Source organism: Bos grunniens, chromosome 17, assembly GCF_055505025.1.
Source record: "Bos grunniens cultivar Pamir isolate PY7600 chromosome 17, Bosgru_T2T1.0, whole genome shotgun sequence".
In the NCBI taxonomy this organism is placed as follows: Eukaryota; Metazoa; Chordata; class Mammalia; order Artiodactyla; family Bovidae; genus Bos; species Bos grunniens.
In genome coordinates this window covers 67,070,061-67,092,084 of record NC_141181.1, presented here as the reverse complement: position 1 = coordinate 67,092,084, position 22,024 = coordinate 67,070,061, and the positions used below count along the sequence as shown (strand labels likewise).

The 22,024-nt window shown below is 51.7% G+C and overlaps 1 long non-coding RNA gene across 1 annotated transcript; it reads right to left on the bottom strand.

Moving 5' to 3' along the window:
- Nucleotides 1-629: 629 nt before the first annotated feature.
- LOC147355698 (uncharacterized) lies at nucleotides 630-21,391 on the bottom strand. The gene is made up of 4 exons (XR_015144051.1): nucleotides 21,049-21,391; nucleotides 6,202-6,310; nucleotides 1,607-1,703; nucleotides 630-1,007 (listed from the first exon to the last, which is right to left on the bottom strand). It is a non-coding gene; the product is annotated as an uncharacterized LOC147355698 (long non-coding RNA).
- Between the last annotated feature and the right edge of the window lie 633 nt (nucleotides 21,392-22,024).

Here is a 22,024-nt window from a genome sequence, read left to right as displayed (position 1 = left end):
CTCTCGGGCGAGGCTGGGCAAAGAAAGTCTCGCTAAGTTTGGCTAAGACATGAATGAGAAGTAGATACTCTATCAAGACATGAGGCAACAGTGCTGGAGGCGGGTGTGGGGGGGTCAGTAAAGGCAAAGACCCTGAGGTTGAAAGGGGCTTATCTTGCCTGAGGACTGGAAGCGAGGCCCGCCCACCTGGAGCCCAGCGTGTGAAGGTGAGACTGGCACAGGCGAGAAGCGGAGGCGGAGGCAGAGGCCAGGCAGGCGGGGTCATGGCAAGGAATTTGGATTTTTTTTTTTTTTTTCTAAGTGCAACGGAAGGGCATCGCGTGATTTATGTGTAAAACGTTCCCTCTGGCTGCTGGGATGAAGGGTGGATTGTGAGTGGGGGCAGGGAGAGGCAGAGAAGAGAAGAGGAAGGACCAAGAAGGAAGCTGGCAGCCAGAGGGAGAGCATCTTCAGCTCCCCAGGTGAGAGAAGACGCCTTGGAACCAGGACAGACTGGAGTCAGTGGAGAACCGAGGCTATTTGTGGGAAGGGATGTCTGGGACCGAGTTTGGAATACACACAGCCTCCGGGGATTTTAGCTGATGCCGGGATACCGGTGGCGCCATGTAGCTAGACACTGAACACCTGGGGAGGAGCGGTCAGGCAGAGAGATTCATGTTTTCCGAAAGAATCTTTTGGTCCCAGCCAAAGGAAAGACACTGGAGTCCAGGAGACCAGAGGAGAAATATCGCTGAGATGCAGACGAGACGTGAGGGCAGTGTGGGCCGGGCCCAGCCGTGGAATGATGGGTTGTCACCACTTGGAGATTTAACTTAACACAGGCTGGAAGGTCTGTGGTCCAATCTGTGCAGTACAAGACCTGCGAGTAGAAGCCTCGATTCTGTCACAGCCCCAACGATCAGCTGTAGCCCCATCTTAATCCTTCGTGAAGTTGGGTGGAGGTGAGGGGAGGGTGGATCAAAATTAGAATTATATCAAGCAGAAAATAATCTTCGGTCTGGGTTGCACTGATAAAAAAAAAGAACAGGCAGAATTCATAATCACCATATAAAACTGTTTATGTTTGTGATTATATGTTACTGCCACCTCCAGGTCCCGGCAGCAAATGACTTAATTGCTTTAGGCTGGAGCTGGGGCATGGGGAGCAGCGGAAGGGTGAGCAGGATGGACAGAGCAACCCTCCAATCTCTACTTCCCCCCGCCCTGCACCAGGTGGGTCCTGCGTGTGGCCCTGGTTTCTGTGGGAGCCCCTGTCCAACGGGGTCACTACTGCCTTTGTCCTGGTCAAAAGGCTGCTGCCCTGGGGCATCTTGGGGTTGAGTGAGATGTCAGGTTCTGGGCTGAGAAGAGAAGGAAAAACATGCTGGTTCCAATGCAATAGGACAGCAGGAACGGGCTCATCTTTAGATTATCATGTGTCACAACTGCCAGTCATCCAGCCCTGAAGCCTGGGCACCCTAAGAGCACCAAATCTCACCAATTTGCTCACCAACCTGTGTTGGTGCCTAGTGCCTGGCACGGGGTGCTTGTCTGAGTTTGAGCCTCCCTAGAGACAGCCCCGAGACAAGGACCTGAGTGCACTTGGGTGATTCCAGGAGGCACCTACCTGGGAGTGGGGAAATGGAACAGGATGAAAAGGACCCCACGAGCAGGTTACCCCAGGAGTCCAACCATGCTGGGAACCTCCAGGAGACAGCACGGAACTGGGTGAAGAAGAGAGTTGTACATCAATTCTCAAATTGTAGGGTGAAGCAAGGGCAGAGAAGGAGGGCTTCTTAATCCCTCCTCACCACATTCACGGGCAGAGAAAGCCTCGGTGGCCAGAGAAACCCTGAGCAAACAGACACACGTGTGGGCAGTTGGAAATTGGGCTGGAATGTCCTGGAAAGGTCAAGCCACGGAGACCCAGGCAGGACAGCAGCCTCAGCTCCGACAGAGCCCAATAAACAGTATTAAATTAAATGAGGGAACGGGAATAAGTGAATTCCCCGCGAGTTTAGGACCATCCAACAACACCGCACCCAGCTAACTTATCTCTGTCAGCGCTGACTCCTAGAAGTCCCCACCTTCGGGCCCTTGGGGACTTTCAGCCTCTTTGTGCCTCCATTTCCTCATTGTCAGAACAGTGGTTATAGTGTTTGCTTTATGTGATGGCTAAGGACGTTCAATAGGACATGTCATTTCACTCATTCATGAGGGTGACCCATTCCTTCTTATCGTTAAGCAACAGTCCATTGTACGGAAAGGCCACGGTTTGTTTGTCCACTCATCAGCTGACGGACGTGTGAGCTGTTTCCACCTTTTGGCTACAGTGAGGAGTGCTGCTGTGAACATTCCTGTCGAAGTCTGGAGATGGATCCGTGTCGTCATTTCTGTTGGGTGGATTCCCCAGAAGTGGAATTGCTGGGCCATGCGGTAAGGTTATGGTCGATATTCTGAGGAAATGCCAGGCTGCTTTACAAAGGGCTGTGCCACTCTACGTTCCCACCAGCAGCGTGTGAGTGTTCCGATTTCCCTGCATCCTCACCAGCACTTATCCGCCTCTTGGGTCAGGGCCATCTTCATGGTTCTGATTTGTATTATCCCTACTGAATTAATAATGCTGAGTATCTTTTCGTGGTCTTACTGGCCACTTGTCTATATTCTTTGGGAAACTGTCTATTCAAATCTTTTGCTCATTTTTCAATTGGATTGTCTTTTTCTCATGGAAGTTTTAAGCATTTTTACATATACTAGATACAGATTCCTTACCAGACATGTGATTTGCAATGAACTTCTTCCCTCTATGAATTACCTTTTCACTTTATTTTTTTTCTGTTGCATTTCTTTTTTTAATTGAGGTATCATGGACATAACATTGTATTAGTTTCAGGCGTAAAACAGAATGGTTCAATGTTGGTATACATTGCAAAATGATCATGACAGTAAGTTTAGTTAACATCCATCACCATCTTTCTTGATAATATTATTTGTAGCATAAAGGTTCCAGTTTTGATGAAGTCTAATTTGTCTGTTTTTAATTTTATCCCTTGTGCTTTAACATCCTAAGAAACAACTGCCTTGTCCGGGGTTATAAAGACTTACTTCTATATTTTCTCCTAGGCATTTTATAATTTTGAATCTTACATTTAGGTCTATGGTCCACTTTGAGTTAAGTTTTATTCTTTTGCATGTATATATCCATTTGTCCGAAAAGACTACTTTACCCCTTTAGTTTTCTTGGCATCTTTGTCAGAAATAAATTGACCATCAATGTTTATTTCTGGGCTCTCATTTCTATTTCATCAATCAATATTTGCATCTTTGGGCCAGTACCATACTTTTCATATCTTTCCCCTTTTTCCCCCTTTGGCCACACCACACAGCACATGGGATCTTCATTTCCAAACCAGGGACTGAATCTGTGCTCCCTGCATTGGAAATACAGAGTTTTAACCAGTGAACCACCAGGAAAGGCTCCACCCTTCTTCAGATCGGATCACACTCAAATTAGAGCACGAATGGGCTTCCCCGGTAGCTCAGATGGTAAAGTGTCTGCCTGTGATGCGGCAGACCTAGGTTCGATCCCTGGGTGGGGAAGAACCCCTGGAGGAGGACATGGCAACCCACTCCAGTACTCTTGCCTGGAAAATTCCATGGATGGAGGAGCCTGGTAGGCTACAGTCCATGGGATCGCAGAGAGTCGGACACGACTGAGCAACTTCACTGGATGCCCCCACACAGGGATAAAAGTGATTGTCTTGGTAGTGAGTCATGATCTAGCTTCTTAGATGCTGGGTGACTCTGGGTCATTTACCTAACCTCTCTGAAACTGTGTTTCGCGGAGCTTTATTTGTAAGAATAAGCATAGTGCCAGCTTCCTTCCTGCCTCTCATCCTTCTTCCTCTCTTCCCTCTCCCACCTTTGAAGGCAGAGTCTCTGCCTCATTATCATGGTATCAGCTCAGTTCGGTGTCTGACACAGAGTAAACACCAAAGACTCTTTCACGGAATGAGCCAGTCCCCTGCCTCTCGCTGGGGAAGTGGGAGGACACGGTCCCCACTTTACTCATGGCGCTGGTTCTAAACGAACACAGGCCTGGTAGCAGCTGGGAGACTGGGTTTCCTGCTCCTGCTTTGTCTTGTTTGCAAGGCCTTAACCTCCCTCGCTCAGGTCTCAGTCCTGGATGGAGGCTTGGAGCTGCCTGCCTCCTTCCCTCCAAGTTTAGAGCCTTTTCTCGGGGAGCAGAGGTCCTTAGACTTTCTGAGTTTCCAGCAGTCTGAGTGTTCCTACATTGTTTCACCAAAAGAAACCCCTCGACCTTCTGTTTATTAGGTATTTAGGTGCAAATTTAATGAGCATGTATGCCCTAACTACTTAGCAGCAGTTTGAAAAAACAATTCATATAAGTTGATAGAAGAATAATATTTTTATTTCAGTCTTACATAAGCACAGTTACTTACTATCGAAATGTATATGCCTGTTGGGCTCTGCACAGCTTCTGAAACCTCAGAATCAGATTGGACTCTGGCAACCTCATTTCCTGTTCCACGCTGGTTTTGGCCCAGACTTTGCTTTTTATCACAGCAACCACCGAAAACCCAGGGTCACAGAGATATGACATCATCAAAAGGAATGCGGTTTGCTCTGGTGCTGGAACTGGGAATGACCTCAAGCTAGTAGTTTACATGACATTGGAGAGAGTCCAAGTATTTCGAGGATGACCTAGACAATTAAAGATATCTTGCAGCACGGTCGGGAAGCAGCAGTGGCGCCCAGCGTGCCTCAGTTCACAGTTTCGGAACTGCAGTCCCAGAGGAAAGAGTAGGTGAATTGGTTTTTGAGAATTTCCCTGGGATTTTAGCGCTGTTAGTGATTCCCTGTGTGATCTTGAGCCAGTCACTTCCCATTTGGACTTCAGTTACCCTCCTTCCCTGCAAAACCAGACCTCTACCAGCTCCAGTATATCATCATCACCATCATCCCCTCACCATCACCACCACCATCATCAAACCATCATCATCACCATCATCAGTGTAACCTTTGAGGATGAAGCTCTCAGTGTGTGTCAGGCAACTTCCTCCTCACAATCACTCTGAGGGAATCACTGTCACTGACCCTGTTTGACAGATGAGGAACTGAGGCTCCAGGGGTTTCAGGAACCCTGGCATCACAGCAGAAACTGGTACCTTTTGTTTGCCTCTCCACTGCCTGCCTTGGAAACTCTTCTCTGCCTGGATGGGTAGGAAACACTTTAAGAGGAATCAAAGTGACTCTACAACTTAAGACAAATCGCATGTTACATATTGACACTCCGGAGGTGCAAACCCATCCATCAGTATTCAAGTCTGTGCTGCCTGTTCCTGTGCTTTGAGATGAAGTTCTCAGAGACCAGAGCCCATATGTGAACTGAAAATTAAACCCCATTCATTACAGATTAGCTAATAATTGGATACTAGTGTGGGTGGTTCACCCTTGTGTTCATCTGCAAAGACTAAACTGTTTCTTTTTTTCCTTTCATTTGATTACATTAAAAACCTTCAGGACAAAGTGAAAACTCTTGTGTAGTTACAAGTCAGTCATTCGCCTTTATCTCTCATCACAGTGTACACCCCATGCTCACCTCCCGCTTTTTAATAAATGCATCTTCTTCCTTACGAAATACCAATTGAACCCAGGCCCTATGCCAGGCACTGTTCTAGGTGCTGGGGATGTAGCAGGAAACAAAAAAGATGCAGGATCTGCCCTCACAGAGTCTGTAATCTAAGAGGGAAAGAGAGAGAGAGAGAAAAGAAGATTCCAGAAGGGGAACTCGTTGCATAATATCGAGAGTAATTCACATAACCTCACAAGTCACTCCAGCATCCTAACTGTGAAGAATCGCATGGAAAACAAGCACAGGGGCACTGAGGTCGGAGCCTGTCCCCGTGGGCTTTGTCCCAACCTTATCACTTTGCATAGTAATTGCCTTTTCAACTAGGCAATGACACATGTCTTGATCATCCTTGCGCCCTCAGCACAGGACTGGCACGTAATAGGTGCTCAAAGAACACAAGCATCAAATGAGTAGGTAGTGTAGAGGCAACACAAAAGAGGAAAAAGAACGTTGCAATCTTGCCCCTCGCCTTCCCACACCCCTGTGATATACCACTTTCCTGCACTTATCATTTGCACTGGCAAACTTACGTTCTCTTTTGAAGAACTGGTTTATGCTGCGCTTACCATCATGCTTCTTTCTGCTCGGCTTATATCGTGAGCGTTTCCTCATGTAATGTATTCAGTCTGATGTGCCAGTTCCCATCCGTTGATAGTATCTGGCTGGCGTTCTTTACTGGAAAAGATGCAAAGGGGAAGTCAGGCTGTGATTGATTAATGATGTCTGCCGTGGGCAGGGAAGTAGGGCATTTCAGGGTGGAGATTTGCTTTTCGAGACAAGGCTAAGAGTTTAGCTAACAGAAGCTTGTGCAACACGACCAAGCAGAAGCAAGGACAAAGGATAGAAACCACTTCTCTGATAGTTTAGCATGCAATTCTGTCATGTTCAGCAGTGGCCTCAGAGCTGGGGGGACTACAGCATTTGCCCACCTCAACCCTGTCTCCAGTCGGGGACATTGACTTGCTGGCACCTCCAGCCTGCCCTCTGTTGGGCTATGCAGGCTGCCAAGGCCAGGACAGCACTCAGAAGCAAAGAATCATGGGCATTCATAGCAAGTAGACGTGAGTGTGAGAGTGGACAGGACTTGGTGAGGTGCTGACAATTTCAGTTCACAGTGACCCCGCTCACTTCTTATAGTAAATCCCCAACAGCAAAGAAATTTTCCTGTAAAGGGATAGAATGTAAATATTTTGGGCTCTGCAAGCCATTTGGTCTCTGCTACAGCTGCTCAACTCTGCCCTTGTGGTGCAAAAACAGCCAAAGATGATATGTAAGTGAAGGAACATGGATGTGTTCTAATAAAACTTTATTAACAAAAACAAGTAGAGGGCCAGGTGTAGTTCACATAGTTGGATGGTTGATCCCTAAACTAAGGCTGGGATGGTGTCTGTTTATAACTTGGGTGCCAGTTTCAATCATGTGTGTGTGACTGCCAGGAGCAAAGAATCTTTCTAGGGCTCAGTATAAAAGAGGATAGGGCTCACTTAGTGATGTCTGCCTTGGCCCAGTGTGGGATTCAAGAGAACACATACTGCACATTTTGCATCCCTGTCCTTAGGAAACCTCAGCAACCAGAAAGAGCTCAAGCAATGTGGAACAAATAGCCTCTATTATTATGGAGAGGGCTCATCTGGGAAGCCTGGCCTCTGTCTAGACAGGTGGCAAAACCTCTGGGACCTTCAGAATCTATACCTTTGCAGAGACTGCTCAGTCAACCCTCTGGACCATGAACGACTTGAAGGTAGAAACCATGACTTTGTTTCTCCAGGCCTAACAGAGGTTGGCATAGTGTTTAGTGAATGCCTCTGATATTAATAAATGAATGAATGAATTGGAGATTCGACAGAGGCGCCTACTGTGTTAACAGGTTAAGACACTGAATGCCTACTATCACATCTCCAACACAAGAATCATACGAAGCAGAAATCATCAAATCTGTTTTCCAGGCTAAATGGCTTCTGCATTATGACATCATCATCATCACCACTTGACATTCACTGACTGGACATTGTGCCATGCGCTTTACATACGTCATTAAACGAAACCTGTGAGAGAAGAGATGTCTTTAACTCTCGTTCCTTTTTAAAAAAATGTATTTGTTCATTTATTTGGCTTCATTGCGTCTTGGTTGTGACTCAAGGGCTGTCCCACAACATGTGGGATCTTAGTTCCCCAACCAGGGATTGAAGCCACATCCCCTGCGTTAGAAGGTGGGTCCTTAACCACTGGCCACCAGGGAAGTCCCTTTAACTTTCATTTTGTAGATGGAGAAACCAAGACTCCGATGGGAAAGGCTTGCCTGAGACGAAGCCGTGAAATGTTGCTGAGCCAAAATGTTGGCAGCGCGTCCAACCTGTCTGCCTTCGAGGCTCGTGATCACAGCATTGAATCCAAGTGCTGCCTGCCTGCTGGGTCTCGTGTGCATCGGTGGAGGGGGCTCTGCAGGAATGGCCCGGGCCCCGCTTCGGCTGGGATGGGTCTCAGGCTTGAGCAGGACAGGGGAGCAGGGGCGGGCAAGTGTGGGCAGGGGCTGGCCGCCACCCCGCCCGCCGGGGGTCCGCCCCCCGCTCCTCCGCAGCAGAAGGCTGGGAGCCCTGGCGAGCCCTGTGCCCTGTGATTGGCGGCCTGCAGATGGCGGGGGTGCCCTGGAATTTATTATCCAAGCATGCCTTCCTGAGGGTGCCTCACTGCCTGACACTGCTTTATCGGAAAGCTGGGAATGGTTAGCTGAGCCCATCTGTTAACCAAAGAGGGGAGCTCGGTGGGTGGGAAGGTCTGTAGAGTCATTTAAAAGGAATTTCTCTGATGCGGAGGCCAGGGTGGAAGGTTATCTGCCCGTGGGCCGTGGGCTGCCCGCTTTGGGGTTTGGAGGCTTTAGACAGTGGTGCGTCTAGGTTGGGTAAGGGGGCTCTCCTTTCTTGTTCTCAAGCAAAAATTGCTGGGGTCCTTCCTCCTCCTGAGCAACAACTTTAACCTGTGAGACCTCATAGCTGAAACCCTCCACATTAGCATCGTCGGTGTCTCAGTGATGAATCTGGGACAGATGGGGATAAATGCGACAATCTGAATTAATACCGGGGTCGCTAATGAATCTGGGAGCTGGGAAATAATTAGGAGAAGTTACCGCTCCCGCCAGGGTGATGCTGTGTTGGCTGCTTTCTCCTCTGCCCCTTCCCCCCAGCCAGGGTGCCCCAGAAGAGAGCCGTGCTGCCACCCAGGGCACGTGGGTCTCAAGGTTTGACCTTGGGTTTGAGTTCTGGTGTGTCTGTGACAGGCTGGTGAATGGCAGGAGGAGGGTAGCTCTCCCCGGGGCATGCAAAGTTCACCGGAGCTGGGGCAAAGTGCTGCAGTGACAGCTGGGAGACCTGGGTTCAAGTGCGGACTCTGGGTGAGTGACCTTGGAGCAGATGGTTCCCCTCTTCTCAACAGAGATAAATCATCACAGACGGTGACACGAACCACTTGCAGGTCTGCGCTGGACCCACACTAATGGCTCACTGGCAGCATCTCATTTAATCTGCCCCATAGCTCTAGAACTCTGTTAGTCCTCAGATGTTACTCCTCCTTTCTGAAACTTAGCACAGTTGTGACTGGATACTTGAGTATTTAATTTTTTAATGGCTATCTACCCTGCTAGACTGGAGATTCCACAAAGATATCCCCTATTTTGCTCACTGCTATATCCCAGCTACCAAGAAGAGTGGCAGCCACGTCACATTTTTTCAATGAGTATGAAATGAATGAATGAAGCTGGACGGTCAGGCTCGACTTTTGTGAGCAAAAGCCCACTGATGATTCTAACCCGTGGTGGCCAGTTCAACTCTCGAGAGCTGCTGCTTCCTGGTCAGGGAGCTCAGAAGCAGGCTTAGCACCCAGCATCCTTGCCAGGGCAGTGGGTGCTGACAGGGGCTCCTCTGGCATGGCGTGAGGGGCCGTGTCCAAGGCTGACTCCAGCCCCCGCCTGTCCCCTCATGGGAGCTGTGTTCACTGGAGCCGCTTCACGTGGACATGCTTGAATAGCCACCAGGGCTGTCTGCGCGTCACGTGACCACCACCCCCGGCTGCCAGGAGGGCTGGAGGTGGCCAGGGGGTTCGGGGGTCACCTCCGCAGTTAAGTCGTGTACCTGGCAGAGACCGTGTTTGTGGAGAACGTTTCAAGGAACAAAGCGTTCTTCATTTTTTTCTTCCCCCTTTTCTTACTTCTCTTTTCTTGGCCGTCTGGACTGAGAATACTTCCATGTGGGGTGGCCAAGGTGAGAGGAGCATTGGGGCAAGAGGAGGAGGAGGAGGAGGAGGAGGATCTGCTTTCTGACCCTCAGGGCAGGACATCTCATGGCTGAGAGCCAAGATGCTGAACTGAGAGTTCCCGGGTTCAAACTGTGGTTTCTCCCCGACCGGGCGTGGAGACTGACCTCAAGCTACTTAATCACCCCCTCTGAGCTTGACTTTCCTTGTCTGTTACGTGAAAGGCATGGCAGCACCGAGGTTACTTCAAGGATTCGAGAGAGAGTTCAGAGGAAATACTCAGTGCATCCTTCTCCCCCAGTTCGGTTCATGCAGCTAATAGAACAATAATAACCATCATAGCGTTAGCTATGGAAACAATAAACTAGTCCTGAGGTTTCTTCTTGCCAAGAATGCATGCAAATCAGGCAGGAGACAGTGGCGTCTTTGCCACTGGCTTTTCCAGACAAGGGAGCAAAGAGGGACGAGTTGAAGGAAATGCTCCCAGGTCTTTTCAATTATCCACCCACTACTTGAGCCTAAAATATTCCTAGAGGTCACAGAGTTTAAGCCCCTGGAGATGCTGAGGACCAGAGAGGGGAAGGGACATGCCCAAGGTCACATAGCAGCAGATGGGCAAAGACGGGACCGGTTCTTCTCTTCCCTGAATTAATTACCTCAGTCTAGTTCTTCTGACATAATGTCAGCCTATGCTCTCGGCAGATGTGAGCGACTGGCTGACCACGTTTATGGAGACCAGGGGTGATGGTCACTGCCTTCCACGCACCCAGCATGTTTATAGGCAGGCGTTCTTGTCCTTGTCCTCCCGAGAGGTGAGCCTGACATAACAAGGAGTAGTTTTGAAACGGGGTCTCCACAAGCGTGCTGCTTGACCCAGGGTGGTGTGTAAGTGGCCAGTTGGGTTGGTGGATGGAGCTGAGTCCCCTGCACATCACATAGGGTCCTCCAGGCAGGAAGAGCACTCTCTCCTCCCGAGACCCACAGGACCTCGTATTTTGGTGTCTAGCAATGACCGACCTCAAGCAAGTGACTTCTGCTCTTTGGGTCTCAGTATTCTCATCTGTAAAAATGGGAGAACCATGGTATCTACCACGCTGGCGGTCCTCTTTCAGATTAAACGAGTCCATTAATTTAAAGCTCTTAGAACAGCCTCTGGCACATAGTAATAAATGTGGTCCACTAAGTCGCCTAGATGTCACAACTCATGCAAGGGGGTGATGCCATCCCTTCTGAGGCTAGCACACAGGAATGAAAGGCGCATGAGCCTTGGTCATGGACTCCGTGGGCGTGTGGTCATTCTCAGATCCAAGGGGTGAACGAGCACTGCAGTGACGTGCTGTGCCCAGACCCAAAGGCAGAAACAAGTCAGGGGCTCCTGCAAATATCTGCCTGGTGCCCACAGATGACTGCCAGTGGTATCTGAGCACCTGGGCTTGGGCCCATGAGCACATGCTGATCCTTCTTTTCTCAGGCCCACTGCTAAGTGGTCAGAGCTGTCTCCAGCTTCTCCCAGGACGTGGAGGCCAACTCCCTGCTTGTCAACAGAAGCTTCTAGAGAAAAGGGGGCTCCCCACCCCTTCCCCCCGGGAGAAGCATCTGCTCTGGAGGGGAGGACAGGCATACCCGATTAGCATCCCATCACAGCCGCTGACCAGCTGTGTGACCCCAGGCAAGCCCCTTCACCTCTCTGAGCCTCAGTTGCCTCGTTCATCAGATGCGGCTTCCTTGAGAATTTAATGGGATGGGCTTCCTCTGGGTGGGTCCTGCTTTGCTTAGAGCTGACGCCTTAGTGCCAAGCACAAAGCTTCACACCAAAAGAAGGCTTAACAAGCTGGTGGCAAACGGGTGCTTATCAATAGTACACGGATCAAGGGCTTAACAAGAAGCACTCTCTGCTCCCGAGACCCACAAGACCTCGTATTTTGGTGTCTAGCAATGACTGACCTCGAGCAAGTGACTTCTGCTCTTTGGGGCTCAGTATTCTCATCTGTAAAATGGGAGAACCATGGTATCTACCACACTGGCGGAAGTGTCAACACTTCCCACATATCAGTTCATTTAGTTTTTATGGTGACTGTCATGACTCCCGTCTCACGGGTGAGCACACTGAGATTTGGCAAGAAGGAAAAAAAAAAACTTGAATCACTTGTCCGTGTTCACCCAACTCGTAAGTGGCCGAACCAGGACTTGAACCCAGACACTCTGAAAACAGAGCCTGAGCTTATAAACACCGGGTCTCAGCTGAAGAGGATGCAGGGAACCAAGAGGTGCAAGGGAAGTGCATCGCTCAGAGTGGCACACCCCTGAGGGGCCGATCTATATCTGCAAAGCCCGTGCTTTCATTAAAAGCAGAGCAAGCACCTGACTGTCACTTTTGCTTCCCATCTGCGAGCAGCGAGCGGCATCTCCGGCATTCAGGGATGCAGAGAGGGCCCCTGGCCACAGGGAACAGAGACATCCCAGTTGGTACCCAGAGAGTCTGCAGCTCTCTGGGAGAAGCATCTGGCAGAGGCCCCCACCAGTGGTTCTCTCGCTCAGGCCAGCCCTCTGCACGATGGCGTGGCCTGCGTAGAATGTTTAAAGATATATCTGAATTGGTTTCCAGAATTTAAAAAATGGGAGATTTCACATTAAAAAAAAAAAAAAAAAATCCAGATTCCTGGTGTGGAAAAGTGTTCTTTTGGCTCTGTGCTGGCCGCACTTTTCATTGTATGTTTCTGACCTGCCGCCCCGCCCCGCCCCGCCCCCACCCCCACCCCAGGGGCATCTGAGTTTGCGATCTCCTCGAGGCCAGGGCTACGGGATGCTGGAGGCAGGGGCATGACCTCACTGGCTGATGGCTCCCAGAGAGGCCCAGGCCTAGGAGGGCTTTCTCGCCCTTGCTTGAGGTAGAGATGACTCAGGGGCCAGTGTGGGCCTCGCGCAGAGCCAGCTCTCCTCCCCTGCTTTGTTTTTGTAAAGCAGAAATAGAAGTTTCCATAACGTGGTGCGACTCCACCCAGCCCTGGCAGGCTTGGGGAGTCACTGCTGTTCGCAAGAGTCCAAGGGAGAGCTTAGGTTGGCAGCCCGCTGTGGCTCCTGGGTTCACAAGCTGCACAGTAGGACAGCGTGTGCTTATCTGCAAACCGGCGTCCCCTCCCCAGAAGACAGGGACTCCCCACTGGGTCCTCCCTGGGAGAGATCAAGGTCAAGGGGCCGTGAGAGGCCGGGGGGAGGCAGGAGAACCAGAGACCTAGGCCAGGTTCTATAAGCCATCTACGCATCCAGCTATCCATCCATCCATTCATCCTTCTTTCCTTCCTTCCTCCATCCACCCATTCAAGGACTATTTATTGAGAACTTGCTGTATTCAAGACTTTCCAAGCTATAGTCTGAAGATATAGAAATAGAAAATAGACAGAACACAAAAACCGCTCCGTGCCCACAAAGCCTACAGTCACTTCGGAGAGACAGGCATTCAAAAGGTAGTGACAGGTGAAGAGTAGGAAAAGGGTCCCTGGATAGATCTAGTTTGGCTCATCCCAGAACAGGACACCTTGCGGCCTTTAAAGGAAGTTGATGCCTATACGGGGACACAAAGCATCCTCTAGGTGAAAACAGCCAGGGCTCAGACAATGATTACAATGCGTCCCTCCATAAAGGACAGAGACCTTGGCTGGGCTTCCATGGACTTGGACTTGCCAAAAAGACCTCTGAGAGAATCCACGAGGAGTCAGGAACAATGGATGCCTCAGGGATAAAGCTAGGTGCTAGGGTACAAGGAGGTGAGAGAGCTTTTGTGCTGTGTAAACATTTGCTTTTCGGACTGTGTAGCTGTTTTTTTTTTTTTTTTGTCACTAAAAATGGCTGGGAAATGTAAGGTAGATGGATGGATAGATTGATAGATGCATGAGAGGTAAGAGAGAGAGGAATGGGAAGAAAGAAGTGGGGGAGGAAGAAAGCGGCACCGGGAGAAAAGAAAAACCCTTCACAAGTCTGGTGGTTTGATACAGAGCTAGAACAGGAAATCCACGCTGCCACGGGGCATTCCGAGAAAACTTCCCTGACGATGGGGTGCTCGGCCTAGCACACGATGGATGAACAGGAATTGCCTATTGATGGGTATTTCCCTCGTGGCTCAGCTGGTAAAGAATCCGCCTGCAATGCGGGAGACTTGGGTTCGATCCCTGCGTTGGGAAGATCTCCTGGAGAAGGGAACGGCTACCCACTCCCATACTCTGGCCTGGAGGATTCCACGGACTGTATAGTCCATGGGGTCCCAAAGAGTCGGACAGCGACTTGCACTTTCACTTTCTAACGATGGGCACAGAGATGGGCAGAGACCTCTCCACACTGCAAGGAGCAGTAGGTCCTCAGGCCCACCCTCCCCCCACCGCCAGACCTCAGGTGCTGCGTCTGCAAAGAAAAGAAGGCGTCGCTCAGTCAAGGTCTGGGAGATTCTAGGAATCAACAGAGGCACATGTGAATACAGGCCATCTTAACCTCTGCAGGCGGTAACCTGCCTCCCCAGGACCCCCTCCCTGCCTCCTCCTATTACAGTAGATAGGACTGACCAGCACTGGGACAAGCAAGAAAAAGAAAGAAAGTCTGCCTGTGTATCAGACTTTGAGGTCTCTAAACTCTAAAGACGCTCTTTGTATCTTTCTAGTGGGTGGGTGATCCCCTGCCCCCGCCGCCCCCCTGCAAACCCAGTGAAATACAGAGGCCAAGAAGCCTAGTTTATCTAAGTGGACGGATGCTGGCTGGTCCTTGTACAGGCGTATGATAATAGTAACAGCACATATTTCATGAAAGTCAGGGACTTAAGCACACAAGAGCCCACAGTGTCCCCCAGGCAAGTCCATGAGATCGGTAGCCACGTGGCTATTGATCCCTGTTCATGAGATGACAATCCTGGGGCTCAGAGAAGCTTAGTTGTTTCTTCCAGGCTGCAGAGGGAGTCTGAATCCAGGATATGTTGACCCCAGAGTTCGTTCCCTTAACCACCAACCTGGATTGCTGCCCATCCACAAGGGGGTCCTTCCTCCCCAGGCGTCGAGGCCAGGGAGGGCTGCCTGGAAAAGGGGTTATTTGGGTGGTGTCTAGCGGGGGCCAGAGGGCTCTAAACCACCCCCCACACTCTAAGAGAATCAGTCCTCTTCCACAAGGAGATTTCCTTAAGAATAAAGGGCCCCGGAGACATTAAAAGGAAAACTCATAAAAAATTCATCTCTGAGTAGTAATTGCATCATAAAAAGTATTGAGTTGGAGTGCAAATGCAAATCGGGCCGTGTGAATTAATGATGTAAACAGTTGGAATGAGGGCGTGCATCCACAGACTGCCCTGCCCCAGGCTCCTCCATGTGCCAGGCAAAGCGGGCGGTGAGGGGGGAGTGCACCCTGAGGTTTGAAGGACATTTTCAGACCACCAGCGACCACTGTCTCATACTCCGAATCAAGACCACCAGTGACCACTTTCTCATACTCCGAATCATTCTTTAGCACCTCCCAGAGATGTGGGTTCACTCTCTGTGTCCCTCGAGCAGCACGTTCTGAGCACCTACTGTGTGCAGGCATGGAGCGACACTGCCCCTCCTCCCCGCCCTCTCCCAGTTCACCCCACATGGACTTGACCATCCTGGAAGATGAAGACAGATGTTTATGAACTTTGGGTCCACATTGCCATTCACGTTTTTCTTGGTTTGTTGTGGGGGCCGGGGGAGGTACATGCAACAAGCATATATTGAGCACCAACTGCATACAGCGTGGCCCCTGACCTCAGCTCTCAGAGCAGGTCGTGGGACGTCTGCAGGGACTCAAGACAAGACTGGAGGGATGGGGAGCCGCTCCAGGCAGAGGCAGGCTGGATTCCAGCCAGTCTGGAAACCACATGTAGTTGGAAATGGCTGGCAAGTGGGGGCTGAGTGTGGTGGCGATGAGCCCCGGGGGGTTAGAGCATACTGGAGGACCTTCTGTGTCTCCCCAAGGAGCTGGGACTTGATTTCCACTTGGAGGAAACACGGCCTTCACTGTCTCCCCCCAAAACTCTGATTCTTGGACATGTAAGAGGCGGAACCTGCAGTCTATGGGTCTCATCGAAGTCCAGACGGAATAACCAGTTCGTAACCTTCCTGTGGTTTTTAAAACTGTGTTTCATGGCACGCCGAGGTTCTGGAAGATCCGTGGTGGAGAGTAAGTGTGAGGTTTAAGTGGGCAATGTTCTGGAACCTCCCCTGCTTAAGCCAGATCATCCCCACCTGTGTCATAGCCTCCAGCTATGCCTATACAGAAACTTACTGCTCCTCTGTGACGCCATCCCTCTTCTTAACCTGACCTTTTCCCAAGGCTGATTTCAAATCCTTCCTCCTCCAGGAAGCCCGCTCTGACCCTTTCAAGTGTCTCTAACCCACCCAGAGTCAGAGCCTCTTTCGACTGACTGTGAAGTCCATGAGGGCGGAATCGTTGACCTGGTCATCAGTGGGGTCCGGTACCACACTGGGCTTTTGGCAGATCCCCAGAAATGTAAGCAAATGGGTACTGGGAAAGAGTGGGAAAGGGGTGAGTTTGGGAATATGTAAATTAACGTATGTAGGGTCAGACAAATGGATGGGAGGGAGGGAAGATGGGAGGCGGGGGGGCGGGGGATGAAGGGAGGAAACAAGGAAAGGAGGACGGGAGATGGAGGGATAGGAGGGAGGATGGAACAAGGAAAGACCGCAGGACAGACGGTGGGCGAGTGCCCATGTGTGCAGCGGGGGCAGCCCCGGCTTCCACTCTCCCAGGAGGCCACGGCGCCCGGCCTCCCCCACGCCGCCTTGGCCCTCATCCCCCGCCCCCCACCCCGCCTCCGTCACACAGCCAGCCCCTGACATGCCCTCGCCCGCACAGTGATTACTCCTTGAGCAGCCTCCCGTATCCTGTTCCTGCTCTTCCTACAAGCAGAGAAGCAGAAAAATCCATCCTGATGAGGAGGAGGCCGCCCGCCCCCGGCCCCCCTCCGCCCCCCGTCTCTGCAGCCTGTAACTCTCGAGCAGTCAGGCAGAAACAGGCAGTCAATTTTTTCCAGGGTCGAGCGCCGGCTGTAAGGCAGAGCCCTGCAGGGTGACAGGGGAGGCGGTGGGGGCTCGGGGGGGGGCGGGTTGAGGGGTGGGCAGCACTCGGATGGCACGACCGTTTCTCCTCCATCCTGGGGGCAGCGCTTCCTGCCTGGCTCGCCCCAGATGCAGCCAGCCGTGTGATTCAGGGTGCATACTACCTCCCTGACGCCCCCCCAGCACCACCGTGCAACCATCTCACCTAAGACCCCAGCCCCGTGAGACATCACGGGCAGGGCAGAATTTCCTCCTGGCGTCCATCACCCCTTCTCCCCCGCCCGGCTTCCCGCTCGCATGGAAGGCAGCCTCCTGTCCCCACCTGCCTCTGCCCCTCAGTGGCTTCATGGCAGGCTCCCTGGCAGAGGGAAAGGCAAGCGACGTGCTTGGACCCACCCCAGTGTCAAGTGGTGCTTTGCTGCAGTGGCCACCGAGGCGTCGCCCCCGCTGCTGCGAGGGCAGACGGCTTCCAGCTGAGCCCCTGCCCCCAGGAACTACCCTTTGCTGGAGCAAGAGCTGCCTCGTCCAAGGTCAAGCCTCCTTCCAGTGTCTGCTCAGTGATGGGGGTGCAAGGGCCTGGCCTCCTTGCCTCTGGGCAGGATGACTTGAAGAGCCTTCTCGGCTCTGGAGCGCCCATGGATCAGCTGAGATCCTGGGGGAGCCTGAATCGCACCCCAACTTCTCTCTGCCTTGCTCTGCTTGTTTCCCTTCTCCTAGAGGTGTTGATCCCGATGGTCTCCCTAACTGCATCCCAATAAACCCCAGGCACGCAAAGTCCCAGAGTCCCAGGATCTGTGTCTGGAGGAGCCAATCTCCCACATTCGCCTATTTAATCTGGGCGGCATCTCTGCCTGGCACAGCCCTGATTCACGGGTCAGGAGCCCGAGGCTCAAAGAGGCCGCCTGTCTGGTCTCGGATGCCCTGAGCGGGTCTGGGCTGCGATTCCCCCGCAGGGGTTCAGGACGGGAGGTCAAGACACTGACTCCTGCTGTCTCTGCCCTTCAGAGACAACCCGAGCGAGATTCACCATTGCTTTCAGACTTCAGTGGGCCAGGGCTCCGGCCTCAGCTGCCAGGGCACCTTTCAGACATCAGGGAGCTCCCCCCGTTCACCCAAGACCGGGGCTTCCTGCCTCAGCTGCCAGGGCACCAGGTGGGGACCTCCAGCCTCTGCCCCAGGATCAGGCTCTCTCGTTTTCAACTCTGGATACTGTCATTCTCCACCTGCTACGCTCACCAGGGTCTGGGGGGCAGGAGGCGGGACATGTGGAACAACTGGAAGGACAAGAGGCATCAGGCCTCTGTCCTGGGCTCCTGGTGGAATGGGCCACCCTGTGCTTCTCTGAGCCTCCTCGTCCTCATCTTTCAAACAGGCTGCTGTGAGGATGGTGCGGGACAGTATATACCAAAGACGCGGGCCCCAGCCTGGCTCACAGCCACTGCTGAGTTATCATTTCCTCCCTTTATCACTCGTGAGAAAATCTAGTCTGCTGAAGATCCACACTGAGCCCCGTGTCGAGCACGTGAATCTCAGCATCTCACTGAATCCCAGCAACACCTCAGTGCAGTGGGTACCACTGTCATCCCCACTTCCCAGGTGAGAACACGGAGGCTTAGAGGGGTGCGGTCAAGAGTCCAGGTTCTCAGGTTCTTCAAGTGGCTGAGACTTGAACCCCGCCCGCCCCTCCCCCGCTGTCCGGCTCCAAAGCCCACCTTCTTCACCACCTGGACTCCCCTCTTCTCCTTCTGGGAGCCTCTTGGACCCCCAGCCCTTCCACACGCATCCCCCCATCCCAGCGGGGTCGCTGCAATCTGGAACCTTGTCCCCAGGCATCCTGCTAAGAAAATCAATGGAAATCATGTGTTGTGCGTATCGGGTTGCTCACACCTTCGTCCCCCCACCCCGGCTTCCGTGCTGAAACTGACCCTCCAAAAACAGGAAAACCCTGTCCCTGGGCTGGAGCTCAAGTTCTCACAGGGCCTCTGTCGCCAGGAAAGCTGCTCGCATCCTCTTGCAGCTCTAATGCCTTCCAGCCGCGCGGAGGAGAGCGCTGGCCGGCCCTGGCGGCGGCCATAAATCCGTAATTGAACAACGTCTGGGACTACCAGTCTCCATAAAGAGGAACCAGAAGAATGTGGTAAAACCGTTCACAAGGCCATGGGGACTTCTGCTGTGGCGGGGCTGGGGGGGTTCCCCGCCGCTCCACGCAGGCCCCTTTCCATGGCCGCCCCTGAGCCAGCTCCCGTGCAGGAAGAACTCGAGACTAGGGGTTGGTCAGCCAGCCCTGGGTTCAGATCCAGCTCTGTCTGCCGGGGACCTTGAGATGCCCTGAAACTTCTTCTTGCCTCGGTTTCTGCCTTCAAGCTGAGCACCTTACTCCCAAGGTAGCATTTTTGTGACAGTTCAGTGAGATTAAGTCTCCTCTAGTACAGATGGAGCAGTTCTAACTATGGTTATGAGCTTTGGAGACATTGCTGGGATTAACTAGCAATGCGGAGGACCAGCAACACGCAGATCAAACCTCCAAGGGGGTCTCCACGCATCTCTTCCCGATTCCATCAGGCGGCGTATTTGGGTCTTTGGCCAGCTTCTTTTGCCCAGTCTCTGGCCAGCTTAAAAAGAGGCTACGGGATTTACCAAGTAGATTACCTGGCACTTAGCTGATGAAATAACACTCTCCCCCCACCCCACCCCTCACCTCCCGCCAAGATATCGATCAGCCATTGCAACCGTGGAGCTCACAGCAGCCTCCAGACAGTTTAAAAAGAAAATCAACCATTAATAAAATTGAATGGTTGGGGGGCAGGGGGGAAGGGAAAGAGGATGAGTGGGGAGCTGGAGGGAGGGGGCTGGGGAAAAGCTAACACACAAGAAAGAAAACTGGGAGAAAAAGTGCCCTGCGATTCAAAACCCGCATCGCAGAGGCACGTGGGATCATTCCATGACACAAGTCCAGCCATATGCATCTGCTGAATTAAAAGTGAGGGGCGGACATTTATTTGCATGACACGAAGCACACAGGTCGCAAATGCAGGACAGCCCCATGGGGTGGGTTTTTTTTTTTTTTTGGCCCCACATATGCTTTATTTAAAAGGAATTTGCTGCAATATGTTTAAATGGGAGCTTTCATATAAAAGTCTAGATTTCTGGAATTTCTTGGAAAATGGGAACACATAGTAACGCTGAGCTTGCATTCCTGTGAGGCAGCAGCCAGGCAGAGCGATAGCAGCTGTCCCCGAGGGTGGGACGCGGGGAGCCCGGCGGGCTTGGCCCCTGTTAGACCCCTGCGCTCTTTCTTATGGGCTGCCGGGGGCTGGCGAGTCTGAGACCCTGAGCCAAAGTCAGAACCGAAGGATATGAAAACTATAAATGTGTAGGACTTCCCTGGCACAGTGGTGAAGACTCTGTGCCTCTAGTGCAGGAGATGCAGGTTCGATCCCTGGTCAGGGAATTAAGATCCCACGTGCCACTTGGCGAAGCAAAAAAAAAAAATTTTTTTTAAATACATATATATGCACGGAGGGGCTTCCCTGGTGGCTCAGGTGCTAAAGCGGCTGCCTGCAATGCAGGAGACCCAGGTTCGATCCTTGGGTTGGGAAGATCCCTTGGAGAAGGAAATGGCAACCCACTCCAGTACTCTTGCCTGGAAAATTCCATGGACTGAGGAGCCTGGTAGGCTACAGTCCATGGGGTCACAAAGAGTCGGACACGACTGATGATGGTGTGTGTGTGAGTGCTACACCCTGGGTAAGTCCATGCCAAACATTAACACAAGTGCCTTTCCTTAAATAGGACTTGATCGTCTCATCCTTTTGTACTTACTATCCTCATCAATAGAAAACAATAGACTTGGCTTTAAGGGGGAAAAAATCAATACATGCAGAGCGCAGTGCTCTGCTTGCTCACAATGATAGCCATCATTATCAAGAAGGAGCAGACAACAAAATGCCAAGCTGCGGTCTTCTCCAAACAGGGGAGTCGGGGGCAACCGGAATCGCTGTCTCTCTATCTTCTCCACCACAATCCCTCTCTTAACTCTCCTCAGGCAACTACAGGCCAGCTATGCGTAAATTTCAAAGCAAATCATGGTTCGCTCACCTTAACAGAGATGCGATTCCGCGGGAAGAAGTCCTGTTGGAGGCGGGGCCTGGAGCCTGGTGGGAGGGCTTTGTCAGGCATTTCTGAGCCCTTTTCTCCAGGCTCTGGAGCCTGGCACGGAAGCCAACGCTGTCAGATGGCTGAGGCACGTGGTTGTGGCCCCAGACCGCAGAGCCCCATATACAGAGGCAGAGGAGCAAAGCGAATTCCGCAGAGGAGGGGAAAGGGGAGGCTAGCCCTTTTAAAAAAAAAATCCTAAGTGGTAGGCACACAGATGGACATGATTTCACATCTGTGTGTTAACTAAAGAGCCTAGGGGTAGATAAACTGGGCTCTCAACTCCACCATGTCCCACTAGCTGTGTGGCCTCATGCAGGCCACTTAACCTCTCTGAGCTTCATTCTTTCTACACAATAGGGATCAAACAGACCTCGTAGGCTTGCAGGGCAGATTAAGTAAGGGAAGAAAACCATATAAAGAGCAGTAGACAGTCAGAAATAATTATGGGTTATCAATGAGCATGCATGCATTTGTGATATACTATCGATATTATTAAAAAAAAAAAAAACAAACACCTACAGTGTGCCTGCCAGTGATGGGAAAGGTTTCTCACTCATATCCAGTCAGCCTCTCTCGACAACCCAATAAGTCTGAGGCCATTTTGCCCCACTCTAACTAGAGGAAACTGAGCCTTGGTAAGGCAGGGTGACCCATCAGGGATGACCATCTGCACGGAGATCAGGTCTGTGTGACTCACAGAGGACTCGCTGGCTCTGACCACCGCCCACTACCCCTAGGAGCATCTGGTCTACGCAGCTTTTAAACCGAGGTCATCCGGAACGTCTCCTGTGTGCCTGTGTAAACCAAGGGCAGGAATTCTGGAAACAGACCGGATTCAAGCGATTCTCCCCCCATCATCACTCTACAGCTCAGGCCAGCTCTTTCCCCTCCAAGCCTCAGTTTTATGGTCTGTCCA